The following is a 27,476-nucleotide window of genomic DNA, read 5'->3' on the forward strand; positions in this document are numbered from 1 at the left end:
AAAAATACACAACAATGCATTTGACATGGTGGCTCACAGTTAATTAGTTCTCAGAAATGAATCACGAAGGAAGGTGTATGTTCGCGAGCCGTGTGGGGAATGCCTGAACAATGTATAGATCTTGTTCATTTGAGGAATATTAAATCATCGTTATATTATGTGCAAACAAACATTTCATCTGGGTGACTGACGTTCACGATCGGCATGGTAAAGCAAATATGCATACGCATTCGACTGATATTTCACAAAATGCACTCGGTAACAATCAAATCCACCCTGATGGCTCTAATAAATTTTCAACTAATGCATGCAGTAAACTGCTCAGCATTCTGACAGATTTATCGAGCAGCGCGAAAAAACAAGCCGGGCGTTCGGAAGGAATGTAAGCCGTTCAAGACTGAAAAGGGAACCAAAATTGTGAATGCTTTGCATTTCATGCACTCAGATGGCTGTTCCGCAGGCATTCGCAACAGCAGATGAGATCCCATTATCAGGCAGACGAGAACTCCACCTCCAGGATTTCACAGCTCCTCTGTTTATCACATGGCCCTGTCAAGTTGGGCACCATTAACCGATAATGAAAGGAGACAACCGGTGCAGTTACAAGCAAAGCATTCTGCATTCTACAGGCCTAAGCATGTATCTGGGAAGCTGACTATGTCTATTCAGTTCTTCTCTGCATTCAATACCCATCACAATGCCTCAGCTACTGTACCCTGACCCCTTCAAACCACTGTATTATTGAAGGTTTTAGCTTGAAATGACAAGAATTAAAGGAATATTACAGGTCTCAAGCTCAATCTACAGCATTTGCGGTGTGATGCTGATAACCACAAAAGTTAAACTTTGACTTGTACTTTTTTGTTTAAAAAAAGGTTACAGTGAGGCACATACATCAGAAGTGAATGGGGCCAATCTGTAAATGCTAGAATACTCACTGTTTCAATAGTATTGCTACAAGATGTAAACTATATTTGCGTTAACATGATTTTAGTGTGGAAACCATTAAAGTATTGGGAACAGATTAAAGGGTTAGTTCACCCCCAAAAATGAAATTTCTGTCATTAATTACTCTCCCCCTCTGTCGTTCCAAACCCGGAAGACCTTCGTTCATCTTCGGAACACAAATTAAGATATTTTCGATGAAATCTGTGAGTTTTTTTTTTTTTTTTTTATCTCCCATAGAAAGCAATGAAATTACCATATTCAAGGTCCAGAGAAGTAGTAAAGACGTTGTTAAAATAGTCAACGTGGCTACAGTGGTTCAACTTTTTAATGTTGAAGCGACGAGAATACTTTTTTATGCGCAAAAACAAAACACAAATAACGACTTTATTCAATAATTTCTTCTCTACACTGTCAGCCTCCTACGCAGTTGACGTAGTGCATCGCTTCCGTTTACACATCCGAACGCTGGCTCAATGTTGGCCGACGCGGTTCACGTGAGCACCACGACGCATGCGTGTGATGCTGACGCAGGAGCCGGCCAATAATGGACTCACCATTCCAATGTAGAACCTGGCTCTTGTAGCTCTGCAATGTGTCAACATAAACTGCATAGAAGAATGACAGGGTAGAGAGGAAATTGTTGAATAAAGTTATTTTTGTTTTGTTTTTGCGCACAAAAAGTATTCTTGTCGCTTCATAACATTAAGGTTAAACCACTGTAGTCACATTGACTATTTTAACGATGTCTTTACTACCTTTCTGGACCTTGAATGTGGTAATTTTGTTGCTTTCTACATATTTATAAAAAAAAAAAAAAAAAAAAAAAAAAACACTTGGATTTCATCAAAAATATCTTGGTTTGTGTTCTGAAGATGAATGAATGTCTTACGGGTTTGGAACGACATGAGGGTGAGTAATTAATGACAAATTTCATTTTTTGGTGAACAAACCCTTTAAAGCTCAGAAAATACAATTTTTCACAGAATGCTGTCAATTGAGCTTAACTTGTATTGAACCTGGAATATTCCTTTAGGAATGAGTAACTTGATAATATGCTAACATGTCATACGTGACAATTAAAAGGAGAGAAAGATATAAAAGAGCTTTATTGTAAGCAATAAAAATTCCTCCTTACTGATTTGATAAATTTGAACAAAAGAATTAGATGTACATGAATGATTTATTATGCTTTCTCTTGCCTGATTGTCTATCAATGAAGGTATTTGAAGACTTAAAATGCCCTGCCATACTAATAAGTCAGCCAGTAGCTGGGAAAAAAAAAAAAAAAAAAAATAAAAACGACGAGAAAGAAAAGATGACATGGTTGAGTGAGCCAAGCTTCTGAGCGCCTTGGCAAGCCTGGGAGGCCCTGGCCCCTTAAGCACTCATATCTAGTAACTTCATTTAATGCATTCACCAGGGATCAGCAGACAAGCGGAAGGGAGACAGAAAAAAGAAAAACATTCAAAGCAAACGTTCCCTGGTATAAGGTTCGGCGAGTTATCGAGCAGTAAAAACAGCATGAAGAAATTAAACATAATCTTTCACACCATTTCAGAGATAGACAGGATTTATTCCACTACTTATAAAATACACGTTCTTCCCTGTGTCTTTGAGGAAACGACACCGCCTGAAACAGCCCATTTCAAAGTGATACAAAATAACAGTAGTCCAGAGTGCCTGAAAGTAGAGGTTGATCTCAGCAGCCGTTGCCTTTTCTTTTTCTCGCCAACTTTTTTTCCACCAGAGGTCATATTCACACTCTGATGCCTGCCATCGGGAACAAACACTCGTGCTTCCCTTCAACAGACACCAGCCACTTCCACCCCCATTTACTTTTCCTTCAGACACACACACACACACACTCCATCAGCTGACAGCCTCTCTCTACTAGCAGACAAAAATACCTTGACTTCAATTTGCCGGCTGCCATTTTAGCATTCTGCCACTTTCAGGATAAGGCTATTTTACAAGTTTTGAGACTTGAGGGACAGACTTGTGGGGTGAAAACAAACAGAAATCACACAATGAATGTAACCAAACTCTCTTTGACTGTATAAAAAAATAAAAATAAAAAAATGCATTTTACATTATGTACTGCTTCATCCTATTGAACTCAAAATGACTCAAAAGGAAATGTAATGGGTTGGATCGTTGGACTGAGGTTTGGATAAGTTTAAAGTACGCCACATAAACATTTTCTTATATCATCTCATCAAGGGATTCCAGAGTAATCTGTGCTTTATGACAAGCACAAGATACTAAAACATTACAAGCCTCTGCTTTTAAACAGTAGTTAAAGAGATAACTGTCTTCCAACCCATTATTTAACATTATAAACAGCACAAGAAGAAAGCAAAAGTCTTTTGATCTGAGGCAGAAACGCTCAATTTCATTGTGGCAAGCCCTGCATAGTTATATTGTTTACTTTGCCATTCATTCATATTTGGCAGACTCACGAAACCTCAAACCCTGCGACACTTCGGCAAGGTTATTTATCGTATTGCCAAGCTACACAAACTCATAAAAATCCATCTTTCAAGGGACAGCTAGATTCAAAAACCATCACATTAAGAAAAAGCAACATAAGCATCCAGAATTCCAGATGTGTTGCTGTCACCCGGCAAACAAATTAGATCAGGGAATGTGAAGGGGAGGTCTATGTGTCTTTCTTCTCACGTAATTACACAGCGCAGAGCTCGCTGAGAGACGAGTGGCAAACCGCCCTGACAGGCTGACTAGTTTTCAGCTTCATGCGTAAACTCGTACTCAGATCTAAATGAGTGGTTACTTCTGAAAATAAACAAGAGTTTGGCCGGATTCATGCACGAGCATTTGCCGATTTTTAAATAGCTGTGAAGCTCCCGTGTGGACGCCTTGAATTTTCTCTTTGTTTGCCGGTGGTAAATAGTCCATCAGGGCAGCAACCCCTCCCTTCGACGCTCTCTCTAACTCTCTTGCTCAAGACAGAGGTATAAACACACACACACACACACACACACTCTCAAGTCTCCCCAGGTGCTACTTCACTCACCCCCTGATTGTACATATATTAAGAGCACTTGCTAGGGCTGTCTCAGGGCAAGAGCTGGCATGTATTTGTCTAAGCTAACAAAAAAAAAGCTTATTAAAATATTTAAAAGCTGGCATGAGAAGTAAAAGACCTGTTTTTATCCAATTAAATATAAATAATTAAATATATAAAATATAAACAAATATAAATATTAAAAAAGTTACACTACTTTATTTATACTACTTAATAGAACATAATTAAATAAAAAGGTTAAAAAAAATACAATGTTACCAGAAGTTAAAAGTCCTGATTTATCCATTTGAATATAAATAAATAAAAATATAAATTATATATAAAAATAAAAATGTAAACAAAAATAAAAAGGCAAAAAAATAAAATAATCTGATTAATTACAAATAAAATGTTTATCCAATTAAATATAAATAAAAATATAAACAATATACAAATAAATAAAATTGTTAAAAAAATCTTACAACTTTACAAAATGTTCTGAATTCATCCATTTAATATTAATTAATTTATATAAATACATTTATAAAAATTAATTTAAATATTTAAATAAAAAAACCTTTCAAATTCACACTTGGCACCCTTCCTAGGATGCCACTGACTCTAAAGGGTAAAACAAAAAGGAAGTGAATGGAGGATGTTGCTTTAAGCTCCTCTGTCCAGATCCATTAGCTCAAGCCGCTAGTGTCTGCCATGTGAGAAGGCACGTTTACACGACTGGAGTCTTTCACTCTGCCACCCAATGGACAGTATGAGGAATCGCACCACAGTTCCTGTCTCAGGAAAAAAAAAAGAAAAGAAAAAAAAAAAAAAAAACAAACACAAAAATCTCACTGAGGTTATAAAAGTAGTAAAGTGCATTCATGTCGTGCTTGAGCGTGGAGTTTGATGACTTTTAAAGCAGTGGGGAATTCTGAAACTGCTGTTGGTGATTCATTGTTTACTTCTCACTCCAGACACCAGAGCCAAGTCGCTACCATCAGCCATACCCAAAACAGAACAAGATGGTTTGGGTGACTAATAAACCACATATAACTCTTACATATTGTGAGCTGCCACATAATGTACAGCGGATGGAAATTTTCAATAGATTGCGAAGTAATTAGCAGTGTAAACGGTCTGTAAGTTTGTAAATATTTGTTTGAAAGTCAAAAAAGGAGAGGAAAGGCGAAAAAAAAACGAACATATTCCTCCGCTGTATAAACATCTTAAAGCTGAAGAGCTTAAAGCAAAGCATTAAGGCTATCGTCACACAGTAAATGCTCTCAGCAGTATCTCACACTGTTGTTTCAGCAGTCATCATGCCCTAGGCTGTGCTTACCAGCTGGAAAACCATTCAAATGCAGATGAGATCATACTCAATTGGAAAGGTGTGATTTTCGCACTTCTCTCGCCCCGTCCTAAGATCTCCCTGTCAGGTTTGCACCCTCCACGCGCCCTCGTAGCGCTCGTCACAGGAGAATGACAAGGAATGATAACAAAATGGGTTCATCTTAGATGTAGTGCTCCAAAACGCTCACAGGAAGTACAGAGGGAGCATTGTTCTCCCTTTACATCAGGTACATTCTTCCAGATGGTGAAAAACAAACCCCACAATACCAGCTACACAAGCCTAGCTGAGTGAAACGGTGTCAGAGTCACTCCGCTGGGGCACTGAATCATCCTGAATGCTGACATCTTTCCAGCAATGTTCTCAACGCTGAAGTCAGCATGCATTTAGGGCAGTTGTGTGTGTGGGCTCGTGAACGATTGTGAAAATCTCAAGCAAAGACATCATGACAGTTGTCTCCGTAGCCTGTCTTTGTGTCACAACAGATTTCTCACATATCTGCATCTATCGGTTGGGAAATGACATGCAATGGGGCCTTCTTCAGCACAGATGTTAGAGAAGACACGGAGAAGCTGTCTTAAATTAATTTCAAAATAAGACAGTTAAAGGGATAGTTTACTCTCAAATTAAAATTGTCATTATTTATTTGTTACAAACCTGTATGACTTTTTTCTGTGGACACAAAAGAATACTTTTAAGAACATTTCAACTGTGTTTGTCCATATAAATAAAGTCCAAAACAGCATTGGAGGCTACTGACTTTCTTTGTATGAACAAAAAAAAAAACTTTGTGTTCTGCAGAGAAAAGTACAGGTTTGCAATGAGAGGAGGGTGAGTGAATGATGACAGCATTCATTTTTAGGTGAACTATCCCTTTGAATTTACCATTGTTCAAATTTTTGTGGTGAAATACAGTAATGTCAATAGGATTCTACGCAACTGTGAATTTCGTGTGGGAGTGAAAGAATTCCCCACACAGATTTTTGCGTTATGTTCAAGTCAGTCATGTGGATTTACCACACTGACCAACAGAAAGCCGCTTGGTTTGAACATGACTTCTGTGTAAATGGTGCTTCATACGTAGCTACACTAAAATTGACAAACAATGGACCTTTTTTGCCCACAAAACTTGAACAAAATTTTGCTAATGGAACTGCCACAAAGGTACAATATGGAACTTTTGGCCCACTAGCGGTTAATTAACGAAACTGCATGCATTTTGTGGAAGAACATTGATTTGGTTGTGCTTCAGAGCTGCGTGACTGTGTGGATGAATATAGTTCTTTCTCATATCTAAAAAAAGAGAAAGATTATCCTACTGCTCATAAAACATTCAATACTAGGCTTAAGAGATATAACCAATGTAGATGGAAAGGATTTCAAGCTGACAAGCTGAAGATGTTACTGTAGCTACACCCATTACAGTGCCCCTATTATGCCTTTTTTAAGGTTCCTAATATTGTTTTGGGAGTCTCCTACAACAGGTTTACATGCATGCAAGGTCAAAAAACACTTTTGTTTTCTCATAATATACATTTAATTTCACCTCAGTTCACCAAAGATTGGTAAACGACTCGTTTGAAGCAGTTCAAAGAATCAATCTCTCTAAACCCCTCCTTTTCGGGAGCCTACACTGCTCTGATTGGTCAGATGGCCCAATCCTTTGTTATTGGTCTACTGCGCACACCGCGCGCCCATTGCCATAACTGAATGACAGCTATCAGTTCGCAAGACAATGTATGGACAGAATAGCATCGATTTTACCATATCAATTCGAGCCCGAGTCCGACGATGAAACATCTGAAGTAGTCGATCAACCAGAAACTGATTCACAATCATGACTAGAGTAGGACGTTTCTCTATGGTAAGTGTCACCTTAGTTATTTATTTGTAAGACGTGATAGCAGCGTCACTGTTATACTTTATGTCAGTGCACCTGTGGGAACTGTATCAGAATGCCAAGTGAAGCTGAAAACCTCTAACATAAGATAAATATTTAGGCCAGATGTGTACACAGACTTTTTCGTCATAATTATTAACAAAGAAAAATGGCTATATCATTGTTTGACATTACAATGAGTGTTTACTGTTTACAGAGAGAATACTTCAACTACTTAGCGCAGACTAGCATCTTAACATCCTATCACAATACTCCACTCTACTGTAATAATAAAAACGCAGAGGAAAAAACAGTTTGTTTCACAGTTATGTAACCGAGCCCACAACTATGTTGTACACTCCCACGTTAGCCGAGCACGAACGTGAATAGCTGATAATGAATTACACTTTGTAAACAAAAGTCGTGCTCCATCCATGATCATTACTCCAAGTAATAAGACAAGCTGCATTAATCAACACATTTTTAGACAATATTGGACCCACATCTGAATAGCAGAACTACAGAAACGTGAGTTAGCCGGTTAGCAGGAGACATACAGTCTCAAAATGAATTTTCCCAGGCGTCTGCGTGCGCAATAAGTGGGCGGGCAATTTGCTCTCCGTGGATAGATGCTGATAGACGCCTGCTTTCGAACGTTCCCGCTTTCAAACGTTCCCGTGTGTATCTGTGTAAGTGCTAGGTGAAGAGCATCAAAGATGTCTATTTACAACATGTTTTTGAAGCGTTGATCATTGTAGCCAATCACAGAAATAAATATCTGATGAGTGCGTGAACAACGGCCAATCAGAGGTGTTCAAGAATCCGCTCAACAGCGCTCAAAATGCTAGAGGGAAATGCTGGTATCATAACATTTTTGAAATTGGTCTTGGTACCAAAGTCAGTAATTTTGACAATGACCACGTTTACATGTGCACCAATAATGCGATTATTTCACACAATCAAAGTAAGGTCTTAATCGCAGTAAGACGTTTACATGACAAGAGCAGAACTCTTCACTCCAGTTTACATGCAATTTTCATTACTCTGATTATTTGCTAATAAGTATGGTTATACCACACTCAGATGGGCATACAGAATGCATGTTACTGGCCATTGTTTTAATTTACTCACATCAAATTCAAAATACATTTTTATAGACGTAATAGATATTATTTGGAGCTGTGATGAACATCACAATGCTGGGTTTGCCTCGAGTCTGACTAGCAACTTTTCTCTATTTACAGATATGATGAGACACGCACAGGGTAGTAGCGCATGTACGCAATTTCCTGTGAAAACTATCCCGCCCGGTCTAAAAATATAAACACTTATAATAGGCTTACCATTGTGAATCAGAGTAAGACAAAAACATGGTTTGGAGGAAGGATTGATGATGTATTGACTCATTTTTTGAAAAAAAAAAAAAAAAAAAAAAAAAAAAAAGTTACATAGTGTCCCTTTAAAAAGGGAGGTGAATTTTAGTCATTTTGAAAGCTAGGGTACTTTAATTCATAATTCAACTGAGTATTTGAAGCATTCAGTTGCCCATCCCTACAATGAAGGACAGTAAAAGCTAAAGAGGAGAAATAGAGAGAAAGAGAGGGAGGTGTAACGAAAAAAAGAAGACGTAGCCAGCAGAAAGCCAATTATCAAACTCATTAAGTAAGCCACTCTGGTGCTTTAAGAGGCACTGCCTTAATATCATTGCTGGATTTATTACCGTCATTTGCATCCTCTGATGCAGCCTGTCACATTTTCAACTAGCTAACAGGAGGGGTCACATCAAAACAATCACATGCATCACACATACTGGGTCGGCATGCAATGTGGGTGGCATTGAGAACGGACAGCAGTGGTACGGTTGTGTTTGTCATGCTAAACAGGGTGAGGTCAATCAAACATTATTACAAGGACACACATAAGTCACTGTTAGCATGATGAGGTTTAAAGCAGTGATTCCCAACCAGAGCTACCACAGTGGGCACAGGTTCAAAGATTTTGCTTTAACCGATAAAACAGCATTTGGCTCAATGTCTGATTCAAATGCGCATACACACACACACACACACACACACACACACACACACACACACACACTATTCGACCACTGTGCAGTAAAAAAGCAGAGGAGGAAATGTATAACTTTAAAATAAACAGTTTAGGGTTGTCAAAAGATTAAAGTAATTAAATTAATCTTGTAATTTAGTGTACTTGAAGAAAGCAAAACCGTAATATTTATGCTAAATGATATCTAGTACAATATGATATGAAAAAAAAAAAAAAAAAAACAGTATAATATGATTAAAAGGGACATGTTTTTGGCTTGGTGTCAATGAAGAGGTGATTGAGCCCTGATGGGGCTCAAGAAAAACAGCGGTTGGGAAACACTGCTTTATAGCATGATGAGCAGATCGTATGTGGTAATTGAGCCAAACAAAGGGAAGTACTGGGAAGCATCATATAGGTGTGCAGTTAGCATTGGAGGTGGAAAACAAGATGTTGTTAGAAAAGAAACAGCTGGATTTACAGCTGTAATGCTGACTAACCTCGACTGCGTCTCCAAGGACCTGCAGCCCTCTTTACAGGCATTCACAGTACCACACTCTGGGGGAAGCAGGGAAGCAAAAAATAGACAAAAGAAAAGAAAGGAAGGAAATAAATCATGAATGCATGAGTGAGCAAGTGAATAAAAACAGGCATTAAATGAAGAAACAGCATCCAGCCATCGGGGCTTTATGCACACGAGGAAACAAACTGAAGATTAATGCGTCACCTGGAATTAACGCTGATGATTTATTTAAAAATGTCTACTGCTGTCATAAACAATGAGGGGAGGAAATGGAAGAAAAGAACAGCATGCAAGTTAAGCAACGGCCGCTTTCACAGCCACTTGAATTGCGCTTTAGAAATGAATCCAAACATGAACTCCCTTTAGAGACTCGATTTGCCTCCCCCCTCTGCCACCTTAAAAACACACACACACACACACACCGATTTCTATCCCTCCTCCACGCGCCTTTAACTCCCATCCTGCTCCTTAAGCAGCTCTCCCTCCCAGCCAGTGCTGTGGAAATAAAAACATCAGGACCTTGCCTCACAGCACCTGTTCAAAAACATTGACATTTTACATTCAGCATTGTTGCTCAGTGGAGCATCCGAGCACTCGCAAGCCTTTCAGAGAGAAAACAGAAAGCAGCTGGAAGGGCTGATTTATGAGGACTGAAACACACTTACTTCTAATCCCAAACATTTCACACAGGAGAGACAGTGTTCCCTTTATCTGTGTGTGTGTGTGTGTGTGTGTGTGTGTGTGTGTGTGTGTATTTTGCTAAGGTAATATTTAGCAAGCCCTTGACCAAAAGTGGGAGGAAAACAACATTTGCCGGTTGCGTATGCTTTGGATTTGTTGTGTGTGTCCGAGCATATGGTCTGCTTTGATTTAATACAGTTAAAAAAAAAAATAAAGCGCTGTTTCCCCAACACACGCCCGTGACATGGCCGTTGGTCTGGTGAACAGTCTCTGAGCCTCTGGGACATCTGTTCCACAGAATTAGAGCATTTAGCCGGCTGCAATTACTACAGATAAAGGTTATTAACTCACAGGATTAGATCACTGTATTAAAACATTGGGCTTTTTTCCTCATAAACAGCTGCATGCTCACGTCTGTCCATGTGTGTGTTTCTCTCTCTTTTCTCTCTCTTCTCTAACCTGTATTACTGACTTACTTTCTTCCGTGGAACAGTTTTTTTTTCCATCTATACAAAATAGAGTCCAAAATTCATTCTTCAAAATATCTTCTTTTGTGTTCCACATAATAAAGAATGTTTGGAATAACATGAGAGTGTATAAAAATGACAATTTTAATTTTTGGATGAACAGACCCCTTTTAAGCACTAACTGTGGCTATGTTCATAACACCACCATACTATAGCTGAAGTATGTAGTATGTATAATGTGCACAGTATGCACATTTTCAGTATGCATAGAATATCCAGATGACCTACTTTTGCCAAAAAGAACAGTGTACAGCAAAGCATATTGTGTGGAAAACTATATCCCATAATGCCTGCTCTTGACTTCACTATTTCATTTGGGTCATCATACTTTCAAAGCAATAGATAAACCAAAACTAATTACCAAATGTTAAGACATTTTTACTGAACATAGTCATGTCATATGACGACAACATAGCATACTACTATTTAATGTCTAAAATAATGGAGTAATGCCTACTGTTTAACTTACTATTTGTAAAAAAAAAAAACAGCAGTATAGGTTATACTGTGCAGTATTCATTAAGTAGTGAGCTTGTATTCCATTCTGAACACAGCCTCTGTCTTCCTCCAGCCATCACTTGATATTGATCCACAGCAACATGGCCGTCGAACACAGCCATGCACACAGAAAATGGAAAATAACCTGACTGAGAGTGAGAGACTGAGGTAGAAAGGACACTTCAGCCTTGATTTGAGTGGGTCATCTTTTTATAATGAATATTTCATCACTGATTAGCTGGTTTGTTTTTGTTCAGCCACAGGATTTTCATGGAAGGAGCAGAAAAAAAATATATATATGATCGACTCAATGTGAAACAACATTCGCATCACATTTACCCTCTCTGATGTGATGTATTTGAATGCAGAATATTCAGTGTAAAATCATTCTTGAGTACAATGACATATGAATTAAATGCAACACTTTAGCCAAAGATGGTTTTACAATTGATTTATACCAAAATTCTATGGATTGTATTTCATCATGAGGTCCAATGAGACCAAGGAGATTTATTAAAGGAAAAGTTCACCCTTTCAAAACCGTATGACTCTCTTCAGTGCAATTACAATCAATAGAGACTTCAAAAAAGGACATAAAGCCAACATTAAAGTTTCATAAGTCGTATGTCCATACAACGTTTACGCTATATTCAAAGTCTGATGCCATACAATAGCTTTGTGAGGAAATAACTGAAATTAAGTCATTATTTACTGATAATCCTCCACTCTAGAAAGCTGTTGAATGATTCATGATCATTCGGATGAGTTTTGTGAACTTGAACGATTCATTTCCGAATCAGACACTGCATCATGGACACGCCAAGAAGAGCTGCGATGGACATCAATATTTTCAATGAATAACAACTGGTCTGTTTCTCACACAAAGCTAAATGACTTTAAAAGACTTGGAATGCAGCGTACAAGTCATATGGGGCACTTTTATTGTTCTTCTGAAGCTTTAAAGCTCCAGTCTCTTGTTTTTTATAATTGCAGTCTATAAAATTTCTCCATTTGTGTTCAGAATGAAAGCATATACAGGTTTGGGACGTCATAAGGGTGAGTAAATGATGACAGAATTTTCATTTACAGGGGAAGTACAAAATTAAATATTCAGTAGAAATGCCTGAAAACACTTTGATGAATTAAACCTCAACAGCTCAGTTCACTAAGTGCAGAGAGTCTGTGAATGACTACAAATGGCTGAAAACAACTGACCTTTTTTTTAAATCAGCTTCAATCTCATTATGCAACTCATCTCCCTTTTTCTCTCTAAACTGTCTCTTTTACTTCCTCTTCAGAATCAGCTTTAGAAATTCTTCACCTCCCCGCCTGCCGCGGCCCCTGCTTCTCTGGTTGATTTCAAACTCTACTGACAGCTCTCATGACTAAGGCTCTCATGTCAAACACCATTATATCAGCCATCCATTCATTCCCGTAACACTGCTTTAGCGACATTTTCAAGCACTTAGCAGTGCTGCAGTACTGTCTGTGCTACCTCTTATTTCAACCCAGCAGCCGCCAGAAAATGTACATTATTCAAAAATGCAATCTAGATTGTACTTTAAAAAAAGCTTAGCTTCTTTTTTCCAGGCTGGTGGCTGGGATTATAGGTTTAAATGTTCCTGCTTTAACTAGATCAGTGTGATTTAATGCTAATGCTCTCGGACAAAAGCTGCTGGCGGCTTTTTTAGACCACAGCCAGTGGTCCCAGTTTGCCCACAGGTTGCAGAGCATCTTGTCAGCCCATTAGAAATGTAGCGTTTCGATGCTTGAGGGTAAGGGTAAAAAGTAACCCAGACAACAGCCATATAACCTTACATTAGAAAACAAGAATTTCCAATCCTCTGCACTAAGACGTGCGCTTCAGTCACCGTTGACCTGGGAGAATCTAACGGAAAGAAAACAGATTACCTGCTGATTAGCCTGTATTATGGGGCAGCACTAACCTTTGTGAAATAGACTGCCTGTTCTGTGCTTAGCCAAGCATGGCTCCTCGTCTTCCCCAGCTGAGAGAGACAAGCCTACCGCTCCCTATTAAGTAAGCGCTCTGAGCAGTGAGCCTTGCACATCCATCAGCGCACAATGACACACCACCATCCACCAGCCTCCCTCTTCTTCTTTTTCTCGGAGAAAGAGGTGTCGTGTTCGCTTAGTTCTTCTGTCTTAGATGATGACAGGAAATTATTCATAATTTTGAGTGCTGGTGGCTGCGAGGCTGTGAGATGATAATCCAACACTCGAAAACACAAATAAGCACTGATGACAGGCGAAACTGAGCATGTCAATACTCAATGATACTTCAAAAACAAAACGTATGCAAATAATAAAAGGTATTTAAAAGGTTTGAGATGCTAGCTTCTCACAAAGCAAAAACTACTCTCCCCTCTCAGAACTGGCAAGAGACTTATTAAAAAGCAGTAGTGCAAAACTCAACACCATGATGTTAGGGTGTGTTTGGTTCCAGGGCGTTGTTATGTGGTTACTAAGGTGTTCTGAGAGTTTTTAGCATATTGCTAGGATGTTCTGGGCAGTTGCTTACTGGCCCATTTTCAATAGTCCCTCAAGTCTCTATGATATTCTGATACTTAAAGGGTTAGTTCACCCAAAAATGAAAATTCTGTCATTTATTACTCCGCTCATGCCGTTCCAGACCCATAAGACCTTCGTTAATCTTCGGAACACAAATTGAGATATCCGATGGCCCCGTGAGGCCTTCATAGGGAGCAATGACATTTCCTCTCTCAAGATCCATAAAGGTACTAAAAACATAATTAAATCAGTTCATGTGAGTACAGTGGTTCAATATTAATATTATAAAGCGACGAGAATATTTTTGGTGCGCCAAAAAAAAAACTAAATAACGAATTATTTAGTGAAGGCCGATTTCAAAACACTGCTTCAGGAAGCTTCGGAGCATAATGAATCAGCGTGTCGAATCCGCAGTTCGGAGCGCCAAAGTCACGTGAATTCAGCAGTTTGACGGTTTAACACGCGATCCGAATCATGATTCGACACGCTGATTCATTACGCTCCGAATAGGCTTGCTACGGTAGTCGGTGTTACCGGTGTTAAATCGCAACACCGGTTTCACAAACATCTTTATTACTACTTGAATAGTACACTTTTAATGTAATTAATACAAGTGTATTTGGGTTTATAACAGGTCTGGTTCTCACCTTATTGATGAACAGGAACAATAGGGCTCGGTTCAAGGCAACTGTGCCTAGCGTGAGTAAACCCTAAGTTTTTCAGGTTAAGTATGTTTTTATTCAGGTAAGAAATACTACAGAAATTAAAGTAATCAAATGTAAAATAACACTGGATAGTCTTCATTGTAAAAATTAAATACAGATTAATGCTTACAGTTAAAGTTATAAAACGTATTCAGTTCCAGAGCAGGAAGTGATTTTCTATGTCTTTTGCTCTTTGATTAAAATGACGAACAGCAGCAGGAATATTAAGACTGCCGTCACTTTAAGAGTTTATGCAGGGACCTAATATACTGTTACACAACATGCGTTTGCTTTCTCAACTATTTAATGTTCCAAAACTGACTGTGTTTGACTGAATACTCACCAAGACGGGCATTTTGACATAATTTTGTATGTATTTGACCGTTTAAGTGCAGTAAGCCACTCATTTTGGTACTTGTGATTCACAAGCTGTTTGAGACTGAAAGCGGCTTGTGTGCACCACTAATATAGATCAGTGGACCGCGCGATTTTGATGTGAGCACGAAACCTGCAGGAATTAATAAAATTATGCGCAATACAAGCACTATTTAACCGGAGCGAATGGAGGAGTGAGCGAGAACCTTCTCTCACCATCAGAGAGAAGAGAGCGAGAACATACAGCTGACGTTTTTGCCTGTGCCGCTGGTAACAAAACGCATCGGCTTGGAATTGGAAAGACGCGAGACTGACCGGCCGGTCAACAATCCGGGCCGATTATGCAAGAAATCGTCCGATTTCAATCCCTGGCCGATCGATCGGTGCATCTCTATATTTTACCATAAATGTGAATGGAAAATATAGTGAGAACCAAACTTAAGTGAGACTGAATTGGATCATAACAGAAACAATGTGTGTGAATGCAAACAGTTTTGTTTTTTATTCTCTTCACTTATTGATTGTTTTAAAAAAGGACTGTAAAAACAATGCATTATAATCAGAAGTGATCTTAAAAGGTCAAGTAGTGTGTAGATAAATTCTGGATCACATTAGAGGCATCATGGTACAAACTGTGTGGGATGTAGTGTAATTGTAATACTCAGGGTTAGGGGTTTGTTGAAATCTATACCCTTAAGTACGAGCAATACCAAGATGCTTTAGCAAGTACCACTAAAAAACAAATTTTGTCTGCAATAAAAAAGACCTATTATTATGCTAAATGACACTTAGATGAAGGCCTTTATGACTAATATTTATGGCAAATGTCATCAAATTCAAATCATTCTCTTTCTATTACAGAAGCTGAGCAGAACAGAGTGCACTTATCGTGTACAGTCTTGTTCATTTAATTTAATACCACGACGACAGATGGTGGCCAATTTTCCATTTGACAATTACAAATTGGCCTTAAAAATAAACAGACAAAAGACGAGACAGGAAAGAACTGTTCCAAGTCATTCAAACACAGTTCCACAGCCCACAGAGCCTGACCCTCTCCTACACCAGTGCCTCGCGCTGCAAATAAATTCAAATCATCGCTCGGGCCGATGCTTATTCAATCCAGGCTAATATCAGTGCTCTACCACACTGGCCCGATGGCTGACATTTAACATTCCTCGGCAGCAGAGACGGAGGGGGAAGAAATGAACCCGCTTATGCGCCTTGACACGGTGCCCTCTGCAGGAAAATAAAAACATGGCTTTCACTTACTGCCAGCCTGTGTGCTGAGCCTATACATCACCCCGGCTACAGAGGAGACTGATCCAAGGTCAGCTCCATTTCCTCACCGTGCTATTTTCTATCACAATCACAGAGCGAGGCCCGGAAGAGACACGCTAACACAATCATCCGCACAGAGACGGTACGGACTGCAAACCACTCCAGACTCTTTTATGCAAGCTATTGACTTGGCTGCATAAAAGGAAATAGGGTTAGCAGCATGCAAACGAACACTGTGCTAAACAGACTACAGGTCGTGTAGATCTGAATCTGAGTACCAAACTATCACAGCACATCTGAATTTGCAGTAAACATTAAAATACTACAAGACCGAGCTGAATTTTACCCAAAGTGACTTTATGAGGGACCGTAGTCCACTCGAATCTCACAAGCAAACACCATTAATGCTGAGCAGTACGCACGCTGATTGCTTGGCTGAGCAGTTGGTGTGCGTTTGAATGTGTGTGGGTAAGGCTCTGGAGTCATCACAGTACTTCACGGTAGGTTAACACTCAAAGTGCCTTGGGAAATAACATTTAGGCTACATAACGCTTACTTAACACAACTTGGGTTACTCATGCCAAAGCCAGCGTTTCTGTGGTCCAATGTGTAAATGATTAGAGCAAAAGCCAGATAAAGCAAAGCTCTGATAATCATAACGCAGGTTGTTTTATTGCAATAGGAAAAGATGGGAGGATGACAAAAAGGAAATGAGCTGCAGTACCTGGATTTTAGGTTGGTTTCACAATTGCGAAATGCAAAGAATACTAGGTGCTCTTTGCAGGAAATGTATTCAGAGACAAGCAGTATGCAAGATATACCAATAAGCCTATAAATATTTGTTAAATGCTATAGCAGATAGCTGAAAATGGTTAAGATACTAAAAATCTATACTATTAAATCTAAATAAATAAAAAATAAAACACTAAAAACTGACATCAATAATTTTGAATGCTACAAGTGAATTTGGGCATCACAACATTGTAATGTACAGTATGAAAAATAGAAATTCATTCTGAGATTTGGTTTTACATTTAAAAGTGTTATTAAATTATTAGGGGTTTTAAAGGTGAACTTTTAGTGAGCATTAGATGACGGCAAATGTAATCTAAAGGTGAAAAAAGGGTAAAGTAACATAATTAAATATCCAATATCAAACAATACCAATAAATAAATAAAATAATTTCAACCGATAACCGATATGGTACTACTACTGATATATCACGCATTCCTACTTCTTACCAATTCAGAACCGTACCAGGTCACATGAAGTGCACCACAGACCACTTCTGGAAGCAGATCTAAGAGTAGCTATCTGTTGTGCAAGCAAACTGGCGAATGCAATGGAATGGAATGGAATGGAATGGAATGGAATAAAATAAAATAAAATAAAATAAAATAAAATAAAATACTTTTGCATGTGGATTTTAGTGTAGTTTGCTGATGTGCACCCAGACAGAGGTAAAGCAAAGTAAAGTAAAATTCATGACATTCACTATCATTTTTAGTTCATAGTATGCTTTATTATTATTTTACAGCATTCAAGCAGTAAACTTGATTAAAATAAAATTTAATTTAATTTAATTAATTTAATTAAATAAAATAAAGAACCAGTGCTGACACTCTTAATCTTCTTGATGAAGGCACAAAGATTTAATCTGATTGTCTGATCAGGAAGAGCTCTAACAAAACATCACCAAAAATACTTCCTCCCATTCAGTCGCCCTTTCTCTGCCGGTTCTTTCTCCCTATCTGTCACTCTCTTTTCACTTTACAGCTTTGGCCCTTGTACCTCCCTCCTCTTATTCTCTCTAGTTGATGAGAGCTGTGGCCTTCCTCCCTCCCCCATCAGCCATCTCTTAGGGCGAAGCACAGTGGCAGATGGGGAACATACTGCAGCTGGCTAATTAAAGGAATCTGAATCTTCAATTAAATATCCAAAACACTGGACCTGTCACCTCTGTGGAATTCTTTCTGAACACAGGCTCCAACATGCTTTGTGTACCATAAGCCTATTCAGTGTAATCCAGCATGGGGATGAGAGCTACAGAGAGAGATTATGAATGAAATGGCTCTAAATGCAGAGAGGAATTCCTCACTATGACCTCAACCCTCTGGCTTTTTCCTCTAAAGAGCATTCCTTCATAAATTATCCACTTGAAACACACGCCATCTTGTACTGTATGTCTCCAGCTATTATACTGATATCCAAGCCTCAGTGCTGAGAAAACATAGAACCCGTTGTTGTCTTTTTTTAAAGTTAAGTTAATAATATTGTAAATGTACCAAATTAGAAGGTAAAATGGCAATAAACATCTTTCAATTGAGTCGCCTTTAAAAGCTGCATGCAAAACCAAACATACAACGTGACTAGTGTAGTCCAATTCACACACAAATGACTTTTCTGAGCCAGTTCTTTGCAGTGAATCAAAAACATACAGAGCAACCAGTAGCTATGTTTCCATCACCCATTTTTATGCAAATTTTGAAGTATCGCATCAGAAGCGAGTAATGGAAACTGCAAATTTCGAAAAAAGGTTTTTACACTCGCTTGAGGTGGATTTTGACTTGAAAAAGAGTTAATGCGAACAATGGGAGATGGAAAGACATTTAGCGAATAAATTCTGAAGTAGTGAATATTAAACCCAAGTGACTAATCGGCTTGGTTACCAATACCACCGTCATCCGTTCAAACAACTTGATGGAAACGCACCTAATTCGCATTTGTTCATTTTTTTTGTTGTTGTTTTTTGTGAACTTTAAAAAAAAAAGATTTGCTTCACGTTTGGATGGAAACCCAGATAGTGTAGCCTAAAACAAATGATTCTTTTCAACCGGTTCTTTTAAGTGCACCAAAAATATATATGACGCAACTAATGTACTCATATTGATGAAAAAATGACTCTTATGAGCCAGATTTTAACTGATTTGAAACCAGTTCCCACCAAAAAAATAAATAAATAAAAAATACTCCTAACAGCCGGTTCTTTTCAGGGATTAAAAACATACAATGCAACCAGTGTAGTCCAATACTTGAAAAAAATTACACTTCTGAGCTGATTCTCAACACATTCGATTTTTTTTTCTACATGTAAGAGTATGCAAGCAAAATAGACATTATAAACTGAAATATCCCAAAATTAATCTGAATCTATTTAATTGGATTCAAATCAAGCTTGAGAATCAGAGCAAAATCAGAAAACATAAATCAATAAACAACTCTTCTCAACTTTGGTTGCACTGCCAACAATCTGTCTCTCACATTGCCTTAAACTGACAACATTTGTTAAAAAGAAATGGCTTCTGGTCGCTTTGTCTTTGTTTGCTGTGTGAACATCCCTGAAGTAATAACAGTGATTGCAGGAAGAAATAATTCACTGCTTAATTATCAGCTTATCAAAGTGTTTGCCAAAACATCCCCGTCTGCACATACAGGGAGCGATACGAATAAAATATGGTGTGTGTATTTACCCTTTCCTTGGGGGTTAACCATATGAGCACATCAATCCCATGAACACCTATGCTCTCTTGTCAGCACCTCGATATCCCTGCAACTGACACCTAATCTGCCACTCTCCGGTGGGATGCTGGGATAGCCACGGCCTGAGGCCGATACCCGTAGGACCCACTTGATTAAACACAGCAGTTGGGGTTGTGACAAAGAATATAGCACCTGTCACGACACCTCCCATCATCACTTATTAACTGCTAAATATAAAACTTCCGCAATGCTACTAATTATAGCAAATGTAACTATCGTCGGGAGAAGGTATAATATTTTAACATTCTACATGATTTAGATCAATATTGAGACCACCGCGAAAAGAGCACACAGCCGAACATCAATAATTTCTGAGGGTTTTTTTGGTTATCAGGCAGACAGCTGGAGACAAACATCTCATGGACCAATGAGAGCTCTGCCCCTTTCTGCCCTGGACTACACTGTCTGTTTTCCTTCTTTCCACCTAAACAATGGGTGTCAAAACCTTCTGTCTGCTGTCCTCCCCCATTGCCTCCCTCTATTTCTCTTTTCAGATGTTTGCCGTCTCTCTCTGTGATAACTGCACTAGCACATCCATTTCAGAGCGGCTCCAGAGCTGGGTTTCCAGACAGGCTCAGGTAAGATGATCAAGATAACATAAAAGGAGAGGAAGGAGCCGGCCGGTATAACGCCCAACTTAATAATTTCCTTTCCGGTCCCCTCAGTGGCCATCAGGTACTTTATTTCTGACAGGATTCAGCGCACAAGAGCCCGTGTCAGGGGAGTTTACCCTCAATTAAGCCCAGGTAAAATAATGCTTGTTCTGGGAGTAGTTGTGAATACATTACACCCTCCCGTCACACTTTTGGCAAAGTGGTCCTCCGCATATTGGATGGAAGGGACTTTTTTTCTCCCCTTTTCAAAACTGCAGGTGTAAAATTACACTTCTACCAACTGCTGTGCTTAAAAATGGCGGAGAATGATTTTTCTCCATTAAGCTTGAGGGCTAAGCCGAATGCATCACCTGAATTCTCCAACAACCCGCTGAAATTACAGGTTCATCTGTGGCGCTATTTCAGAACACTTATTAGTTTCTCTCAATGGACAAATAAAGTACTTCAAGTGTTTAACCTTTCCTTCCCTCCCTCACCGTAACTGTGGTTGTTTTCCTTGGTTTAAAACCTGGCTTGCACTAGCCATGGATGTTCAAAATGGTTTGTGCAGCCCTAAATTATTAGTACAGATGAAATATTGGATGGATGGACAAAAAAAGAAATATCTGTTTGACAGTATATGCTGTTTTTCCCCCGTGGTATCGAAAATGGTATCAAATATCGATACTTTTTAAGGTATCTTATCGAAGTTAGAAATTCCAGTATCGTGACAACACTACATTGTTAGACTTCGTTTTTTTCCAGTTTTCTTTTCAATAAAAGCCATGATCAAAATTAACGTTAGAGATTGGCTTACAGCGGGGATTATGTTTGTACAGTCTGACAAGCAACAGTCGCAAAAAAGACTATTATAAATCGTACAGTGTGCACCTGGCTTGTAAATGTATTGTAAAAATATCAGTATTGTAATTTTATAGTGTTAAGGCTTCTTATATTACAGAATAAAATGTTTTTCTTATTTATTTACAGTGAAATTACAATATTACAAATTGCAATAGTATTAGTAAAATTATTACTAATTAGTATTAGTATTAGTAAAAATTAATAATAACATAGTTATACTGATATATAATCACAGAAGTTTAAGCCAAATTGTGCAGCCCTACCAAAAATAAATAAATAAATAAATAAATAAATAAATGGTACTGATATTTTGTGCTTCTCTAATGATTATCCTGGCTTCAGGTTCACTCATTTCACCACAACTCTAGTTAACTATTGACACCCATTGACATTAGCTCATCATTAAAAGCAAAAAATCATCACAGCTACCTTCTGCTAACACCACAACATGTCTGGATAAATACATTCAGAAGATGAGACAAGGATAATTACATGATCCAAGTGTGATGAGTACTTCACTCTGATGTCAGGTCACGTTCAGAATTTTGACTACATTGGGCTGAGGCAGGGTTATCACACACACATACTTGCACTTCATATGAGTTATCCACATCTCTGTTGATAAGAATCCGGTAGAGATGGAGATGTCCTGCCCTCTGCTCAAACTCTTGTCTCTCGCCCCCTCTTGTCGCTCTCTCTTCCCTAGCAGTGCACAGTATGACAGACGAGTAAACACAGATGCTGAGCAGCAAACTAGAGGAGACCGTTTCATCAGCGCTGACAGTCCTGCCTGCTGTAGGAATCAAACAAACAGCACAGGCAACTACTTGGCTGTAATAAACTGACAGGGAGAAAAATGGAGAGGAAACAGTGGAGTGGACATATTGAAGGAAGTCAATGCCTCCAGACATTAAAATATTATGCTGCTTGTGCAAGTTTAGGAATGAAGTTAAATTAAAAAATACAGGAACCGAATGATTTTAATGACTAAAATGCTCCAACAGAATCTACAACAACTGCATCGTTGCTGAATCTAAACAAAATATACAAGGTGACAAACACAGTCTGATTTCTAAACAAATGACTCGAGTCAAGTTCTTTCTTAGTAGATTAAAAACACTAACAGAATGGTTACGGAATTAATCTGAATCACTTACTGAATCACAAGTCGTTCATTTAGAGAATTGTTACTATGTTTCATGTCTTTAAGACTCATGAGACAGTGTAGTTATGAGACAGTCTTGTATTGACAATGCAAGAGGTGAGCACTCTGTAAAGTCTACTCCAGCACATCCCAAAGACTTTCAGTGAAATTAAGGTCTAGATTCTGAGGTGTCAATTCATGCATTAAAATGATTCTTCATGCTCCCTCCCAAACATTCTTTCACAATTTGAGCCTGATGATCTTGACATTGTCATCCTGGAATATGGCCATGATGTCCCTTTCTACATGGTTGTTTAAAAAAAAAAAGAAAAGAAAAAAAAAAGAAAATCTACACACTTACACTTTCTTTGAAAATGTAAAAATGCATGTTTTCTGTAAGGGCTATGTTTAGGGACAGGCATAGAATATGCTTAATGTTTTATTTAATTAGGACAACTTATTTTATTTAATTCAATTATTAAATAATTCTGTTATTATTATTATTGAATTTAAGGTGCCTATATGCTGCAGGAATTATAGTAAATATTCTTCTGATTTGCTTTATCTGTAAAAACCTTCCTCAAAAACACTAAAATCATTAATGGAATCAGAACCAGAATCACTAAATTCCACACAATTCCCATCCCTACAGGAAACAGAATCACTACACCTACTAAAAGACATGAGAGCCTATTACTTACATGGATACTGTGGTTTGCCCCGCCCAGAACGCCGTGTCACCGGGCCGCCTGCAGACACCTCACCACGACTCCTGTCCAATAGAGTCAGAGCCAATTAATTACCTTCCCCTCTTAATATCACTGATTAAGATAAAGAGATAAATAAATGCATCAATCTCCGAGCCCCAAGAGGATCCTCGGCTGAACGGCATCGTGACAGCTGAAAGGCCCTGCCACCCCCCAGTGCTACAGATGTGACACTGTCTGTAAAGGAAGGGGGCAGGGCTCATGCTTAGAAAAGAAGGCAGCTATTTGTTCGGAGCCCACACAGCTGTCACTAGCAGAGTCCGGTTCAGTCATAATCGTGTATGCGACCATCTCACCACCCACCCTGAACAAACACACACACAAATGTAATTCAAACGCAGAGGTTAGACAGGACGACCACTGCCCCTCGGGGCTGTGCTGCATTCATGACCACATGACGTGGGCAGCCACAGTGAAAAAAGGCGGAAGGGGTCACTGCACCTGGTCAAACTGTTTTTTCCACTGCTGTTTGGCAAAAAAACACATCAGAATCAATTACGTCCGTTCACCTCTAAAGCCAGCTAATCCACTTGTGTGCCATAAGCTTCCATGTAAATCCAGTTTTATACTGCGTAGCCCGTGCCCCCATTAATCACTGTTGGCACGGTCAGAAACGGGCCGCTCTGAAGGGACAGCCTGCGAAATACCAGAGTGGAAGAGGTCGCAGTTAAGGCTGCTGACACTATTGTGGAAAAAAAACAAAACAAAAGCAAACTGCAAAAAGCCTTCTATTAGCATTGCAACAACAGCTTATGAACTCGAGATCACACAGGATAATTATTATACACAATAATTTGGTTGAGTGGGAAGCGTGTTTGTTGCATGCTTCATTTTTTCCATGCAAATCAAGCCAAAATGCATCTATTATACTTCCAAGTAATTGTTTAAATGCCAAGCTACTGAAAATTGTTTCAAACGAGGGGTCATGTTAAATGACTGGCCTAACGCTATTCATTTATAAAAAAAAAAAAAAAAAAAAAAAAAAAAGGAGAGAGAGAGAGAAAGAGAGAAAGAGAGAGAGAGAGAGAGAGAGAGAGAGAGAGAGAGAGAGAGAGAGAGAGAGAGAGATTGCATGCATTCTCCTACATTTGCAACCCAAAAACTTATTTTTTTGCGCCAAAAAAAACAAAAAAACTCCGAACTACCGATTCAAAACAAAAGATTTGTAAAGCTTCGAAGCTTCATGAAGCAGTGTTTTGAAATCACCCATCACTAGATATTGTTGAATAAAGTTGTTATTTTGTTTTTTTTGGCGCACAAAAAGTATTCTCTTTGCTTCATAACATTAAGGTTGAACCACTGTAGTCATATGAACTGTTTTAAATACATCTTTAGTACCTTTCTGGGCATGTGAAAGTGTTAATCATCTTGCTGTCAATGCAGGCCTCACTGAGCCATCGGATTTCATCAAAAATATCCTAATTTGTGTTCTGAAGATGAACAAAGGTCTTACAGGTGTGGAATGACATGAGGGTGAATAATTAATGACAGAATTTTCATTTTTGGGTGAACTAACCCTTTAAAAGCATGAAGATAATAATTTTACTAAAAGCACTAATTCTTCTGTTGTTTTCATAATTATGTGTTAGGTCGTCATGGCAACAAAGTAAAACTAGATATAACTACACCGAAAATGTTGTAAAGCAATTTTTTTTTTTTCACACGTATTGTTTATATACTGTGGCTATACTATTGAAACAGTACTTAAATATGTATAATCCACTACAGCCCCCATTCACTTCCACTGTAAGTGCTTCAGTGTAACAGATTTTTGCTCTTTTTAAAGAAAAGGATAGTCAATTTGTTATTAAGATTTGTAATTAACATTATGTCATAAATGCTGTCAGTTGAGTCTAACTTGTATTGAATATTCTTTAGATATTTTGAGAAATGTGTTTTGTTTTTGGTTTTCTTGTCCATACAATAAATAAATAAAAAAAAAAAAAAAATCAATCAACACCAACCAACATTCTTCAAAATATCTTCTTTTGTGTTCCACAGAAGAAAGAAAATCCTACAGGTTTGGACAAAATGAGGGTGAGCTATCCCTTTAAATATGATTAATAGAGTTAGGTGCACACAAATTGGCACAAAAAAATAAATTGACACAGAATGCATGTCTACTTTACATGTAGACCAATTACTCACAATAACATCAAATCATACCACGGTTCCTGAATCAGCGAGATGCTATTTGAAAGTTAAACAGCACGAGTCAGTGGCAGACACAGACATGCATTAATAAATGATAAAATAGCTGCTCTAATCCCCTTGTGCAGAGCCAAGTACTTTTTCCTCATCAGCGAGTGTGATATTTACACAGAAACTGGAGCGTACTCCTGAGACGAGACAGGAGAGAGATGTACATTCTGTATTTGCTCAGGTTTTAACAGTCTGCTCCCTTATAAAGAGGTGAAACTGCTTATTTGTTACTGTTGCAGCTTGCCGTGAGCGTCAGCTTATCATATTCTTTCACACTAGCTTTTCTTTTCCCCTTCCTCCCTCCTCATTCTCTCTCTCAGTGACAGATGTAGACACCACCATTGACCTAAATCACTCTTTTCCAGCACATTAACCCCGGTGCCTGTCCAAACACCTTGCAGAAACACAACACCTCCGCACAAGAGGCACGTCGCCGCTGCCGCCACCATTTTAAACAGAGCCCTGTCTCTCACCTGCGCTAATTGTTAAAATGTCCTCTCATTACACGTGGGTGGCTGATGATGGAGCCTGCCAACACAGCTACTGAACGCAAAATGAAGCCGTGATAGACCGAATTAATTGATTAAACGAGAAGAAGCTAGAGAGAGAGAAAAAAAAAAAAAAATGGAGTGTCAATCAACCTCGGAAAGAAACAGCGGGGAGTGGGAAGGGCGAAATGGCTAAGATACAATCGAGCTTGGTGCTTCTCAGTGCGGATCAATACGATTTGAATTTTTTAAAGCTCTGTTTATGAAATGCAATAATCTCTCATTAAAAATGCAGACGGCACGTGTGGCGTAAATGATTCATGGTTTGATATAATACGCTGCTCTAGGTGAGGGTGCACTGCAGCACCGGCCAACGAGATAAAAAATAAACCGTCTCACAGATGAAATCGGTTTGGTGCAAACGCAGGGACACACAGGTGTAACATTTGCCTCACTTAATGGAACAAAACATCACATATTTCTTCCCCTTCCTATTTTTTTTTATTAAACACCGGGACACCCCAGATCTCTCAGTGTGAAACACTAACCGCACAGACTACCCAAGCTCATCTAATGCCAGATGATTTACTATCTCTCCTTCAGACACCATTTTTCCCCTGATTTCCTCCATCCTCTCGTTCGGCCCCTCCCTCCCTCGCTCGTTCATTCTCTCCGCAGCGCCAGCTCCCTGTGAGAAAATGAAGAGATTAAGGCAGTAGCATGTGCCTGACTTTGATTTAGGGGAAACTGGCTAATCATAACATAGACAGTTTAGTGCAATCTTGCATAATGAAACGCTCCGCACTAACCACCTAATGCATACTAATTTGAAACAATCCACTCCTGGGACTGGAAAAGCATGAAGGGACCGGCCTGAGAGAAGCGAGGCGCTCATCAACACTAACAGCCAGGAACGTCGAGGACACACATACACACAAACAAACAGCTTTTTTTGGCCTCGAACCACAGGCACGAATACAGATTCGCTGCAGAGGGGTGTGTGAATGCTCAGAGGCAGACTTGAATGGAAAGGTCAAGCATCATTATCAAACAACTAAATAAACAGCACTGCAGCTGTTGGGTGGTAACGGCATGGTGCTGCTGCTACTGTGTTTGCGTCCACCTAAATCCTCTATCTTTATCCTTTTCTCCGGCTCAGACATCACATTAGGACTGTCATATCCTGTATTGATCCTTACCCAGACAAGGCTTTATTGCTCCTCTTCTACCTAGTCACAGGGATGAAGCTATGCCGGCATTCTTTGGTTCAGAGTGCATTAATATTAACTGCGTTCACATCCACTGCGATGGTACAGAATCTGGAATTAATTTAGGCAGCACCAAGAAGGAGGTTGTGTTGTACATCCGTTATAAGGGTCATTAACATGATGATAATGAAGCCAAGATGCAGAAATATGAAGAAAAAAACTACACAGGAAATGATATTATTTTTTCCTGTGTAGATAGAGAAGCCATGCACACCCTCATCACTATCAATTAGACTTTCTATTCA

At 38.8% G+C, this 27,476-nt stretch overlaps 1 protein-coding gene across 3 annotated transcripts in view; it reads right to left on the reverse strand.

The window, feature by feature from the left end:
• Positions 1-27,476, reverse strand: part of rerea (arginine-glutamic acid dipeptide (RE) repeats a) — a 167,874-nt gene that overhangs the window by 111,086 nt on the left and 29,312 nt on the right. Inside the window, exon 2 of one of the 3 annotated variants that reach the window (XM_051880342.1) lies at positions 9,747-9,804. The exons of 1 other annotated variant lie outside the window; for it this stretch is intronic. The gene's annotated coding sequence lies outside the window, so the exon portion shown is untranslated. Of the gene's footprint in view, positions 1-9,746; positions 9,805-23,207; positions 23,279-27,476 lie in introns of all 3 variants that reach the window. One more of the 3 variants, XM_051880343.1, reaches the window with a different exon arrangement.

This window comes from Ctenopharyngodon idella, chromosome 22 (genome assembly GCF_019924925.1).
Source record: "Ctenopharyngodon idella isolate HZGC_01 chromosome 22, HZGC01, whole genome shotgun sequence".
NCBI lineage: Eukaryota > Metazoa > Chordata > Actinopteri > Cypriniformes > Xenocyprididae > Ctenopharyngodon > Ctenopharyngodon idella.